General features: G+C 41.4%; 1 protein-coding gene across 10 annotated transcripts in view; it reads right to left on the reverse strand.

Moving 5' to 3' along the window:
* Nucleotides 1–13,641, reverse strand: part of LOC140483773 (ERC protein 2) — an 830,166-nt gene that overhangs the window by 347,791 nt on the left and 468,734 nt on the right. The gene's annotated exons all lie outside the window — the stretch shown is intronic.

The following is a 13,641-nucleotide window of genomic DNA, read 5'->3' on the forward strand; positions in this document are numbered from 1 at the left end:
TTCGATCATCCACTGATCGAAAGAACAGAAGAGAAACATGTCAAATTTGCTGCCAAAACAAATCTCAATTTTTCAGTACGAGGTATCAAAAATACTTTTGACAATCCTAGCTTTAATATTTGGATGTTGGTTTTAGATTACTAATTTATATGTTGGGATATTAGTTATCTCAAGAGAGAATGAGGTTAAACAATTTACCTCAAGCCTACATTCCATAGTACTGCTTTCAAACTGCATTAGAATAGCATTTATATTATTTATAGAAACAGAAACACAAAATGCTATGATGCAGGCAATAGTTTCCAGATGCTATTGCCGAAACACAATACAAATCATCGTTGAAAAACAGTTGTCTTTATTTTTAGGTACTGTGTCCAATATCATTGATTAAATATAGATTTTGAGGAAAAGTTTTAGTTTTTTTTCCACCTTTTTACATTTCTTCAGATTTCATGGAGTTACAACTCTGACTGTCTCCAATATATTGAAGTCTAGGGTTTTAAGATTTAACAATCCCTTAACTCCCACCAAGATGAGTAGGCTTGGTTAAACACTAAAATCATAGGATCCCTACAGTTTAGAAGCAAGCTATCCAGCCCATCGAGTCCACACTGACTCTCCCATCCAGATCTACCCCATTCCTGTAATCCTGCACATTCCCGATGAGCAATTTACCATGACAAATGCATCTGAAATGCACATCTTTTGACTGAGAGAGGAAACCAGAGCACTGAAGGAAACACACAAGCACATGGAGAATGTACAAACTCTACACAGACAGCTAGCCAAGGCTGGAATTGAACCTGGGTCCCTGGCACTGAGAAGCAGCAGTGCTAACCACTGAGCTACCATGTTTAATTGAACTCCAACCCCATGCATTGTCAGGGAGTGAAGTGTTTGAGCATTCCAAATCAGAGACAGGATCCTTCAATGCTATATTTAAATAAGACACCCAATACATAAATTAAAGTTTAAGTTAAGTTCAACTTGCAAGTTTCCTAAGGTCCGAGAAAGCCAGCAGTGCTTGAAACTCCAGATACAAAATGCTTTGTTTATTTTTATTTGACGTATTTTTTAAAACAACCTGCTCAGAGATGTTATTACACACCTCTGGAGCAATTGGGACTTGAACCTGAGTGTTTCGGTCCAAGAGTGGTGACACTATCAGTGCACCATAACAGGGTCTACACAAAAAAAATCTGCTATCATGGAATTTGAACTTGGGCCCCCAGAACATTTGCTGGGTCTGTGGGCAAAAAGTCTAATGATAATAACACTAGGTTATCGCCTCCTCTTTTGGGCAAAACAGACAAAAGGAAATATCCTCGTTTTATGAAGGAGCCTTTGACCTTGTTTGTGAAAATTTCAGGCACTTTAGAACTGTTACTATGACTAACTACCCCATGCCCCCTGTCATATCATCTGCAATCTCAAGAGGCTGCAATCAGACTTCATACATCCATAAATCCCCATACAGTCAACACCACAAGCCACTAAACTGCAAACTATGATCACAGCTGGCACATCCCCAAACCTACGGACTGCTCCCTTCAAATCAAAGGGTGACATAACAAGAAAATTGTAAATTCATTAGTTGAGGAGGAGAGCTGAAGACCTCAACAACAAGCATCTATGTGGAAGAATATTTCTACGTACAATCTATAAAGTAAAATGTTGATCTTCAGTTTAAATTAAGTAGGTCTAAGTTAAAAATAGTAAGGATAATGTCTCGAATGTATATTTAATATTCTTTGAGCCAGAGGAAGTAAATGTAAAAGTAGTAACTTAAGGGCAAGATGTGATAAGTTTTGAGATTATCATATTTTTTATTTTTCTGATTTTTGGTTTGGAAGTGTGATTGTGAGCTGAAGTTGTGAATCACACTTGGAACAGCAGCTTGACTTTGAAAGGAGGAGAGAGAACAAACACTGTTCGCTTATGGGAACTGGCCTGGAAAGACAATTACAGGTTAACTGTAGTTCTAAGAACATTGCAGACATTTTGGCACCAAGATTTGTTATGGTCAGGGACTGTAAGCTGGTTGGCTACTGCATTAGTCAATCAAGGGGAGGTTGGTGTTGGCCAACCAACCACAGAGAAGGCTGAAGGAGAAATTATCGATTAAACTGGTACTGACTGGATTTTCTTTGGGCAGAATGCTGTAAGCTCCAAAGCTGCCGGACTGAGAAGCTATGTTCGAGTTTTACTCTCTTTAACTTTACATTCAGTTAAAGAACTATTGAATAGCCCTAAGAAAAGAATTCCAAGTTATAACAAATGAGAAATAAATGAATAGTGCTCAAAGTTTGCTAGAAATTGTTTTATATTGACTGGTGACTTCAGAATTCATACAACATACAATCCTATGTGCTGGTATAACAATGCCCCATGCAAGGATTTCATAAAGGCAATGATACTCCTTGTTGAAATGGTTCTCACACTAAAAAATTGCAACTTTTTTTAAAAAAAACCTATCCCTTAACTGTGAGAGAGACACCACATACCATAAGAAATAGGAGGAATAGGCTGTTCAGCCCCTCAAGCCTGCTCAGACATTCCTCACATCCATTTTATGCATTTTCCCCATAACCGTTGATTCCCCTACTGATCAAGAATCTATCCCCGCCTTAAATTCACTCGACACTTCTGACCCTATAGCTCTCTATGCAAGGAGTTCCAAAAGCTCAAAGCCTTCTGAGAAGCAATTCCTCCTAATTTCAGTCTTCAATTGGAGCCCCTTTATTCTGAAACTATGGTCTCCAGTCCTAGACTCTCCCATGAGGGGACACATCCTCTCAGTTTTACCTTGTTAAATCCCTTAAGAATCCAATATGTTTCAAACAAATCACCTTCATTCTACTACACTCCAGTAAGTAGAGGCCAGGATGTGAATGGAGGTTATGATCAAAGAAGGTTGACCTCAATTAGACTATTTGGTTGCTTAGCTTTGCTCTGCTAAAGTTGCACAATTAATAAGTCAGTCATTTGTATTTAAACTATAACTTTACTTCAGGAGGTCCATTATCCATAACGTCTGGTTAGGAACAATTGGGCAACTTTGAGGGTCATTGAATGTTTTACTTTCATTCTATTGTGAACCCAGTGTCAGCTAGTCTGATTTTGCCTGCTTTGCTATCCCTGCATGGTAACACAAGGCAGCCGGGCAAGATGGAATGCTATGTGGGAAGTCTTCTCATGTCCAGGTTGATCAGTTGTGCATGAAGTATTGCCAACTGCAGATACTCAAAATCTGCATTTTCAGATCTGAAGCAGTGGCTGGAGTCACTGTACAGATTCTGCAAAGCTGAGATCATTATGAATACCACAATAAAGAAGTGGCCACACTACAGGTAAACAGTAGTCAGAGAGTGAATAGGTGACTACCACACAGAGAAAAAGCACTAGGCAGGTAGTTCAGGAGTCCACCTTGTTCTCCATCAGATTTTCTATTTCAGAAACTGCTGGAGGTAGATGGCTCCTCAGGAGAATGCAGTGAGAACTAAGTCTGTGGCACAACAAGTGGTTTGGCTGAACAGGGATTGGTGGGGGGGGGGGTGGATGAGCAAAATTAATAGGGGGTTCTATTACAACAGAAGCAGATTGTGTTCTCTTTTTGTGACTGCAAACATGACAGCAGACTGGAGTAATCTTGAGGTTATGCTTTTAGAGTTCCTTACTTCCTGTATTCTGTTTGTAGGACCTTAATCATCATTTTACCGATGTTGTTGGTTCTGACATGGACCACAACCTCTGGCTATTCACCCTTTGGTCAGCTGCCTCCGTGGGCACAGTATTAGGTAGCTGCAGGACACTCTTAAGGGGGAAGATGAACAACCAGAAGATGTGGTCCACGTCGGAACCACAACATCTGTAAAAAGATGAATGAGGTCCTACAAACAGAATATAAGGAGCTATGAAGTCAAAAGCGTAACCTCAAGATGATTCCTACTGGTCGGAAGATCAGGAGTAGTAGAATAATCGCATGGATATAAGGCTGGAGAGATGGTGAAGGATTGTGGGATTTAGGTTCCTGAAGTATTGGGACCAATTCTGGACTAGATGGAACCTGTGCAATCTGGAATGGTTGCACCTCCGAAGGACCAGAATTATCATCCTCATGAAAGTATTCCCTAATACAGTGGGAAGGGTTTAAACGAGAGTGGCAAAGGGATGGGAACCTGAATAGGTAGACTCAAGAAGGGGAAACAAAGATATAAATGGAAGATAGAAAAGTAGAAAGCAAAAGTGAAAGGCAGAGGAATCAAGAGTTAGAAACAAGTACGGCCATATTATAAAAAAATGATGTATGAACATGTTAAAAAACACAATTCTAAAGATGCTTTATCTGAATTTACAAAGTAATTGCAAGTTAACAGTACAAATAGTTGTGAACAGGTACGATATGATTGTGAATACAAAGAGGTGGCTGCAGGGTGACCAGGGTTGGGAACTGAATATCAAAAGCAATTCAACATTTAGGTTGGATAGACAAAAAAGAACAAGGAGCTAATGTTGTTAGTAAAGGATTAAATTAGTGCAATAGTTAGAAAGAATATTTACTCTGAAATTCTAGATGCAGAATCAATCTGAGTGAAGTGAAGAAGCAACAAAGGATAGAAAACACTTGTGGTGGCTAACTATGGGCTTCCAAATCTTTCTAAGGTGATGGACAGGAAATTAGAGATGCATGTAACAGGGTGCTACAATAAACATGGGTGACTTTAATCTACATATGGACAGGGCAAACTACATGTCAATAATACAGTGCAAATAATTCCTGAAGTATCCTCACAATGGCTTTTTAGATCAAAACACTGAAGAACTAAATAGGGACAGATTATTCGAGATTTGGTACTGTGGAATTAAAAGAGTTAACTAAAAACTGTTATGAGAGGTTCTGTAAGGAACAATGAACATAACATGTTACAATTCTTCAGTGGGATAGAAAGTGAATAAGTCCAATCTGCAGCTAGGGTCCTAGTTCTAATCAAACAAAACTAAAAAGTGTGAAGCATTATTAGATTAGATTAGATTAGATTAGATAACTTACAGTGTGGAAACAGGCCCTTCGGCCTAACAAGTCCACACCGCCCCGCCGAAGCGCAACCCACCCATATCCCTACATTTACCCCTTACCTACACTACGGGCAAATTTAGGATGGCCAATTCACCTGACCTGCACATCTTTGGACTGTGGGAGGAAACCGGAGCACCCGGAGGAAACCCACGCAGACACGGGGAGAACGTGCAAACTCCACACAGTCAGTCGCCTGAGGCGGGAATTGAACCGCTGTGATAGATTGGGTAAGGTGCAGGCTAATATTTAAGAACCAAACATGTCTGGTAACAGGTATATATTTCTTCCTGGTGCACAGGTATAACAGGTAAAGTGCCCTAAACATGGCCAGCAAACCAAATTAAGGATATGATTAGATCCAAAGAGGAGTCATATAAAGTTGCTATTAAAAAGTAACAAGCTTGAGGATTGGGAGCAGTTCAGAATTCAGCAAAGTTTGGCCAAATGATTAATTAAGAGGGGAAAACATTGATTATGAAAATAAACTTGCACAGAACTAATTTGGAATACAGGAGTGTCTAAGCCTCAAAAACACACCAACTCTTTATTACAACTCTTTGTAAGTAGACAGCTTCATCTACCAAATTTAAAATACAGGCAGTGCCATTTTCAAACACCTATGTAGCCTGAAATATTCTGAATGCAGATGACTTCAAATGTGACACAGCAAGTGGTGGAGGCTGGTACAATTCAACATCTAAAAGGCATATGGATGGATTAAGAATAGAAAGGGTTGAGGGATATGGCAAAAGTGAGGACTGCAAATGCTGGAGATTAGACTTGACAGTGTGTTGCTGAAAATCACAGCAGGTCAGGCAGCATCTAAAACATCGATTCTCATGCTCCTTGGATGCTGACTGACTTGCTGTGCTTTTCCAATACCACACTCTTGACTTTAGAGGGATATGGGCCAAGTGCTGGCAAATGGGACTAGCTTTATTTAGTCAGCATGGACGAGTTGGACCGAAGGGTCTGTTTCCGTGCTGTACTTCTCTATGGCTCTATAGCCTGCAATATGCATGTGTCCATGGACACACAAATGCATGTCAGGGTGGGTCAAAGTTTCTCTCCTAGGTTTGATCGAGTGGCAAAAGCATAGGGTTTCATGGAAAGCTGAGAAGATGAAGTTCTACAACCTTTCAAGCCATTTCTGCCTTAGGCTAATTTGAACATAATTTGGCCAGATCACATTTTCCACAGCAATCCCCTATGGTTTTGTTCAAGGGAATGTAGTTGTGAGGCATCTGCCAGGACAGCAGCTCCATCATCTCCCCAGAATAATGGCCTTAGAATTCCCTTGTTAGCTGGAGACCAGGGCAGCAGGCGCAGCAGCTGTAGATTGTTAAAATGGGGATAATCCACTGTTATAGGCATGTACTCATGGGTTTGACTCCCAAAGATAATGAAACGTATGTTCGCATTTTCCTGCTTCCTTAGAAAGGAAGACAACAGGATACACAGAGATTTCCAGGTTTTGAATGACAAAGAACCCTTACAATTCATTTCCGGGGCACACATCTGGCCTCCTATATACAGCCTCTCTAAGCAAGTAAATGGGGTCGGGAACAAATGTCACTATTTTCATTAGAAGACTGCATATGCTCTCAATCATTCAGATGGTCTTGCAGCCTATTTTCTCCTCTTTTTTTCACATTATGCCAAATTTTCTGATTGATAAACAACATTTAGTTCTAAACAAGCTAAGAAATCAGCAAAATCTGTACATTACACTACTAGGTTAACTTCTGGATTTTATTTTAGCAACAGCTGAAAAATAAAGCTCTGTCTTAAATATAAAATTCGGCATGATCTTCCATCATCGCATATTTTGTTTGCAGTTATTAAGGAAAGATTGTTACAAAAAAAAAACTTAAACATTAACCAGATCATGCTGAATATTCAATTGATGTCTGCATTGCTTATAATGGCAAGGAAGCAAAAATGCTGCTTCTACATAGTATAGCTCTTCTATTTTATTTCAGTGTGGCTTACCATTTGTAACTGCGCATCAGAGTTCTGGATAGCATTATTTATCAAAAAAGCTGTCTGCAGAATGAACTTTGAACATTAACCAGAATGCATACCGAGTCAGAGTTTTGCACAATGACTGTAACATAATGCTTGAATTCATGAGAAAAGTAAATATTCTTAATTCTCGGCAGTGTCATGGACAATAACACTATGTAATTATGGTCTTAGCTACATAATCCTAGACAGAAGGAACAATGATCCTGCATAAGGAAAAACCAACGCATTGCAGTGCGAATTACATCAGGTTCCTAATCTATATCATGTCATTAAGAAAGACAATGAGAAAAGGGAATGTAACGAGCAAAGGAATGAGAGAAAAACCAGTGAAAACTGAGTTACTTTAGGTACCTTTGGTACCTTCTCAGGAGGTCATCTCAACAGCTAAAGAGCTGGCATTCAAGTCCAGCTCACAGTTTATTCAAAGATCTGACTGCAGATATTGTCTTAAAGTGCTTGGTTTAGGTAAGTACACCACCTGAATAACATCACAATAACTAAGATGCTGCAATAATCTATACACAAAAAGAGCAAAACTGTTCATTTGTAGGTACAGCGTACATTGAAGATTTGCACTTTATTAGGATACTTTACAAAAAGTTCAAACTATATTACTAATGAAGTTGAACTTTTCTCATTAAGATCCAAAATAACCAATTAACTATTTAATACAACAACCTGCATCAGGTCTGTCAGAAGCATAATTCTATTTGTGCTTCCTCTGTACGTTTTGGTTGCAATTCAGACAAGTAAATTAACAAAGGAAATTTGGCTTGTACAGACTTGACATGAGACAGTGGTAACTGGAGAATGAGAAAAAGGTTATATAAACCAGTCCAAACTCAAAGTCAGGAGACAAGACAATAATGAAATTCAAATAGAGACAGCATACAACAAATGGATGATCAGAACTAACATTGGAGAGCGGTTAGATTAAACGAAATATTTTTCATAGGAGGAGACGAATAGCTGATATATTTGTGGAGGCTGCCCAGTGGATTGAGGAAGGTGGGAAATTGAAGGGTGAGAGAAGGTTGATTGTAGGATCCAATGAATAGGTGCCATGGTCTCAGCTGCTAAGAGTTCAGTCCAGCAGTATGGAGCAGTAGGAGTGTAACCTCAGGACTGACCTAGAACCATCAAGAACTTGGATCCAGGAAAGCATAAAATGTAAATCAAGGGAGAAATCTTAAAATGAAGGTATCAAGTCCATATAAAAGAAAAGAATGCAAAGTCAGAAGTACTGTGTGAAGTAGCATTACCAAAATTGTTTTGCTGTCTCCTGCCTTTCCATTAGAGTCAGTGGCCATGAGATATTGACCAGAATGAACCAACAACCTCAGGTTATCAACAGGACAGGAGTAGGCCACTGAGTTCCTCAAGCGTGATTTGCTATTAAATAACCTAACAGCTGAACTGATGTACTCAGCTCCATTTACTCACCTTTCACCTATATTGCTTGAGCCAATACAAAGTGCAAAGCTTCAGTAATGGAACACAAACTGAGCCCCCAAAAGCAAATAGCAACAGGCCGGATAGTGGAAATGAAAGATAGGGATTTCCCATTGAGAAACCTATTATCTGGGCACTGAGTCATAGGCATGTACAGCATGGAAACCCGTCTATGCCGACCAGATATCCCAACCCAATTTAGTCCCACCTGCCAGCACCCAGCCCATATCTCTCCAAACCCTTCCTATTCATATACCCATCCAAATGCCTTTTAAATGTTGCAATTGTACCAGCCTCCACCACTTCCTCTGGCAGCTATTCCATACACATACCACCCTCTGAGTGAAAAAGTTGCCTCCTAGGTCTCTTTTATAACTTTCCCCTCTCACCCTAAACCTATGCCCTCTAGTTCTGGACTCCCCGACCCCAGGGAAAAGACTTTGTCTATTTACTCTATCCATGCCCCTCATAATTTTGTAAACCTCTATAAGGTCACTCCCTCAGCCTCCGACGTTCCAGGGAAAACAGCTCCAGCCTGTTCAGCCTCTCCCCATAGCTCAAATCCTCCAACCCTGGCAACATCCTTGTAAATCTTTTCTGAACCCTTTCAAGTTTTACAACATCTTCCAGAATTGCATGCAATATTCCAACAGCGGCCTCACCAATGTCCTGTACAGCCACAACATGACCTCCCAACTCCTGTAGTCAATACTCTGACCAATAAAGGAAAGCATACTAAATGCCTTCTTCACTATCCTATCTACCTGCAACTCCACTTTCAAGGAGCTATGAACCTGCACTCCAAGGAGGCATAGCTTTAAATTAAGGGGTGATGGGTATAGGACAGATGTTAGGGGTAGGTTCTTTACTCAGCAAGTCGTGAGTTCATGGAATGCCCTGCCAGTAGCAGTGGTGGACTCTCCCTCTTTATGGGCATTTAAGCAGGCATTGGATAGGCATATGGAGGATAGTGGGCTAGTGTACATTAGGTGGGCTTGGATTGGCGCAACATCGAGGGCCAAAGGGCCTGTACTGCACTGTATTCTTCTATGTTCTATGAGTCTTTGTTCAGCAACACTACCTAGGACCTTACCATTAAGTGTATAAGTCCTGCTAAGATTTGCTTTCCCAAAATGCAGCACCTTGCATTTATCTGAATTAAACTGCATCTGCCCATCTGGTCAAGATCCTGTTGTAATCTGAGGTAACCCTCTTCGCTGTCCACTACACCTCCAATTTTGGTATCATCTGCAAACTTACTAACTATACCTCTTAAGCCAAAATTAGAAAAAAGATCAGCACAAAGACACTTGACCAACTAAGTGGAAATAACCAGAAAAAGTCCCAGCTTGAAATGAATCTCAACAGTTGCAACAATTATAATTATCTAGCTCTTGAAATGCACTTTCACAGGTCACATGTTAATAGGCCAGAACACTTTCACAAGCTGGTAGACAATGAGGGCAGTATCACTGAGACTGAGAAATGACATGGATTTCTTCATGACAGAATTAGAATCCAATTTTAATCTAACGTTAAAAATCACACAACACCAGGTTATAGTCCAACAGGTTTATTTGGAAACACTAGCTTTCAGAGCGCTGCTCCTTCATCAGGTGGTTGAGAAAGGTGGGAAGTTGGAAGGATGAGTGAAGGTTGATTGTAGGGTCCAATGGAGAGGTGCCATGGTTTCAGTTGGTTCCCAACCTTCATCAGGCTCCTTCATAACCACCTGATGAAGGAGCAGTGCTCTGAAAGCTTGTGCTTCCACATAAACCTGCTGGACTATAACCTGGTGTTGTGTGATTTTTAACTTTGTACAGCCCAGTCCAACAACGGCATCTTCAAACCATTTAATCTAATGAATTGTAATGTAGGCCACACTTCTAATCCCAGACAGCAAAATAATTGGGTACAATAAATTAACACTCCTGATGAAGGGCTTGTGCTCAAAACATCGACTCTCCTGCTCCTCGGATGCTGCCTGACCTGCAGGGCTTTCCAGCACCACTCTTTGACTGCAATAAATTAATGGAAATTTGGCTCTATGCAGCTCCATCACTGCTTTAATCAATTGTAATCCAATTTTGTTTCTTAATCAGATGTAACCAATCCAGAAGCCTAATAATCTACCGGCGCCCTACCTCACAGCCAGGAGGCCCAGGTTCAAGTCCCACCCGCAAACGCCTCTGAGCAGATTGATTAAAAGTGAACCTATTAATCCCCCAGCAATTTCCTGAATAAGGCTGCTTACTTTTGAGGAAAATTTTCTCCAAATAGTTGCTCATCATATTTTTGATAAAAGGTATATGTGTAAAATATCATTTATAATCCATTAGTGTATTGAATTCCAGGGAACAAATCGTGAGGTTGTATGTGGTTTAAAGCCATGAAAGTGGCTGATCTTGAAAATCAGTGTGACTGACCCCAAAAAGGGTTTAATAACAGCAGCAGACTCATAATTGTCAACCTTCAAACTGATGATGCTTTTGACTGACTGAGGCTACAGCCCTGAATCGATTAAGGACTTTAAGACTTTCAGACATGGACATTTGGCTAAAACACATGCTGTTCACCTCAAGTTGCTGACACATGCGACAGCAAAGGGGCTGGGGTAATGGCCCAGTAGTATTATTGCTAGACTGCTCATCTAGAGATCCAAGTCATGTTCTGGGGACAAAAACAGAAGTTGCTGGAAAAGCTCAACAGGTCTGGCAGCTTCTGTGAAGAGAAATCCAAGTTAACATTTTGGGTCCGGTCACCCTTCCTAAGAACTCTCTTCACAGATGCTGCCAGACCTGCTGAGCTTTTCCTGCGATTTCTGCTTTTGCTTCTGGTTCACAGCACTCATAAGACCATAAGACATAGGAGCAGAAGTAAGGCCATTCGGCCCATCGAGTCCACTCCGTCATTCAATCATGGCTGATGGGCATCTCAACTCCACTTACCTGCACTCTCCCTGTAACCCTTGCGAGATTAAGAATTTATCAATCGCAGCCTTGAAGACATTTAACATCCCGGCATCCACTGCACTCCGTGGCAATGAATCCCACAGGCCCATTACTCCCTAACTAAAGAAATGTCTCCTCTCTAAATTGACCCCCTCTAATTCTAAGGCTGTGCCAATTAGTCCTAGTCTTCCCACCCAACGGAAACAACTTCCCAGCATCCACCCTTTCTAAGCCATGCATTATCTTGGAAGTTTCTATTAGATCTCCCCTCAACCTTCTAAACTGTAATGAATACAATCCCAGGATCCTCAGCCGTTCATCGTATATTAGGCCTACCATTTCAGGGATCATCTATGTGAATCTCCACTGAACACGCTCCAGTGCCAGTATGTGCTTCCTGAGGTGTAAGGCCCAAAATTGCACACAGTATTCTAAATGGGACCTCACTGGAGCTTTATAAAGTCTCAGTAGCACATCGCTGCTTTTATATTCCAACCCGCTTGAGATAAATTATAACATTACATTTGCTTTCTTAACCACGGACTCAACCTGCAAGTCAACCGTTAGAGAATCCTGGACTAGCACTCCCAGATCCCTTTATGAAATTTCTCACCGTTGTGGTTCTGTTCGCTGAGCTGGGAATTTGTCTTGCAAACGTTTCGTCCCCTGTCTAGGTGACATCCTCAGTGCTTGGGAGCCTCCTGTGAAGCGCTTCTGTGCTGTTTCCTCCGGTATTTATAGTGGTTTGTCTCTGCCGCTTCCGGTTGTCAGTTCGAGCTGTCCACTGCAGTGGCCGGTATATTGGGTCCAGGTCCAGCAACATGAATTCGACTGGGACAACACTACCATTATAGGGCAAGCCAAACAGAGAACAGCCAGGGAATTCCTAGAGGCATGGCACTCATCCACAGACTCTATCAACAAACACATCGACCTGGACCCAATATACCGGCCACTGCAGTGGACAGCTCGAACTGACAACCGGAAGCGGCAGAGATAGGCCACTATAAATACCGGAGAAAACAGCACAGAAGTGCTTCACAGGAGGCTCCCAAGCACTGAGGATGTCACCTAGACAGGGGACGAAACGTTTGCAAGACAAATTCCCAGCTCGGCGAACAGAACCACAACAACGAGCACCCGAGCTACAAATCTTCTACCAAACTTTGAAAATTTCTCACCATTTAGAAAATAGTCTATGCCTGTATTCTTTTTGCCAAAGTGCAAGACCTCGCATTTGCTCATATTGAATTTTTATTAGCCATTTCCTGGACCACTCTCCTAAACTGTCTATATCTTTTTGTAGCCTCCCCACCTCCTCAGAACTACCTGCCTGTCCATCTAACTTCGTATCATTGGCGAACTTCACCAGAATGCCCCCAGTCCCTTCATCCAGATCATTAATATCTAAAGTGAACAGCTGCGGCCCCAACACTGAACCCTGCGGGACACCACTTGTCTCTAGCTGCCATTCCGAAAAAGAACCTTTTATCCCAACTCTCTGCAGTTCTTTTGGTTTTTATGATGTACCCTTTTTTTAGATTAGATTCCCTACAACGTGGAAACAGGCCCTTCAGCCCAACAAGTCCACACCGACCCTCTGAAGAGTAATCCACCCAGACCCATTTCCCTCTAACTAATGCACCTAACATTATGGGCAATTTAGTATGACTACTTCCCCTGACCTTCACAACTTTGGACTGTGGAAGCAAACTGGAGCACCCGGAGGAAGCCCACGCAGACATGGGGAAAATGTGCAAACTCCACACAGTTACCCTAGGCAGGAATCGAACCCAGCTCCCTGGTGCTGTGAGGCAAATGTGCTAACCACTGAGCCACCATGCCAACCTCATCTGTCAGCCCCGGGCCCAAGTTCAAAATCTACAATGGCAAATTGTGGAATCTGTAATCAATTAAAATAGATGAAATTAAAAGAGTAATGGTGAAACTGTGAAACAGTCATCATTTGACAGAAAATCTAGTCTGGTCCAATTATGTCCTTGAAAAAAGAAGCTGCAATCCTTGGCAGGTATAGGTTACGTGTGACGCCACACCCACAGCAATGTTGACTCTTAATTGCTGTCTGGGCAATTAGAAGTAGGCAACAAATGCTAGCCTCTCCAGTGATGCCCA

The sequence above is a fragment of the Chiloscyllium punctatum genome, chromosome 12 (genome assembly GCF_047496795.1).
Source record: "Chiloscyllium punctatum isolate Juve2018m chromosome 12, sChiPun1.3, whole genome shotgun sequence".
In the NCBI taxonomy this organism is placed as follows: domain Eukaryota; kingdom Metazoa; phylum Chordata; class Chondrichthyes; order Orectolobiformes; family Hemiscylliidae; genus Chiloscyllium; species Chiloscyllium punctatum.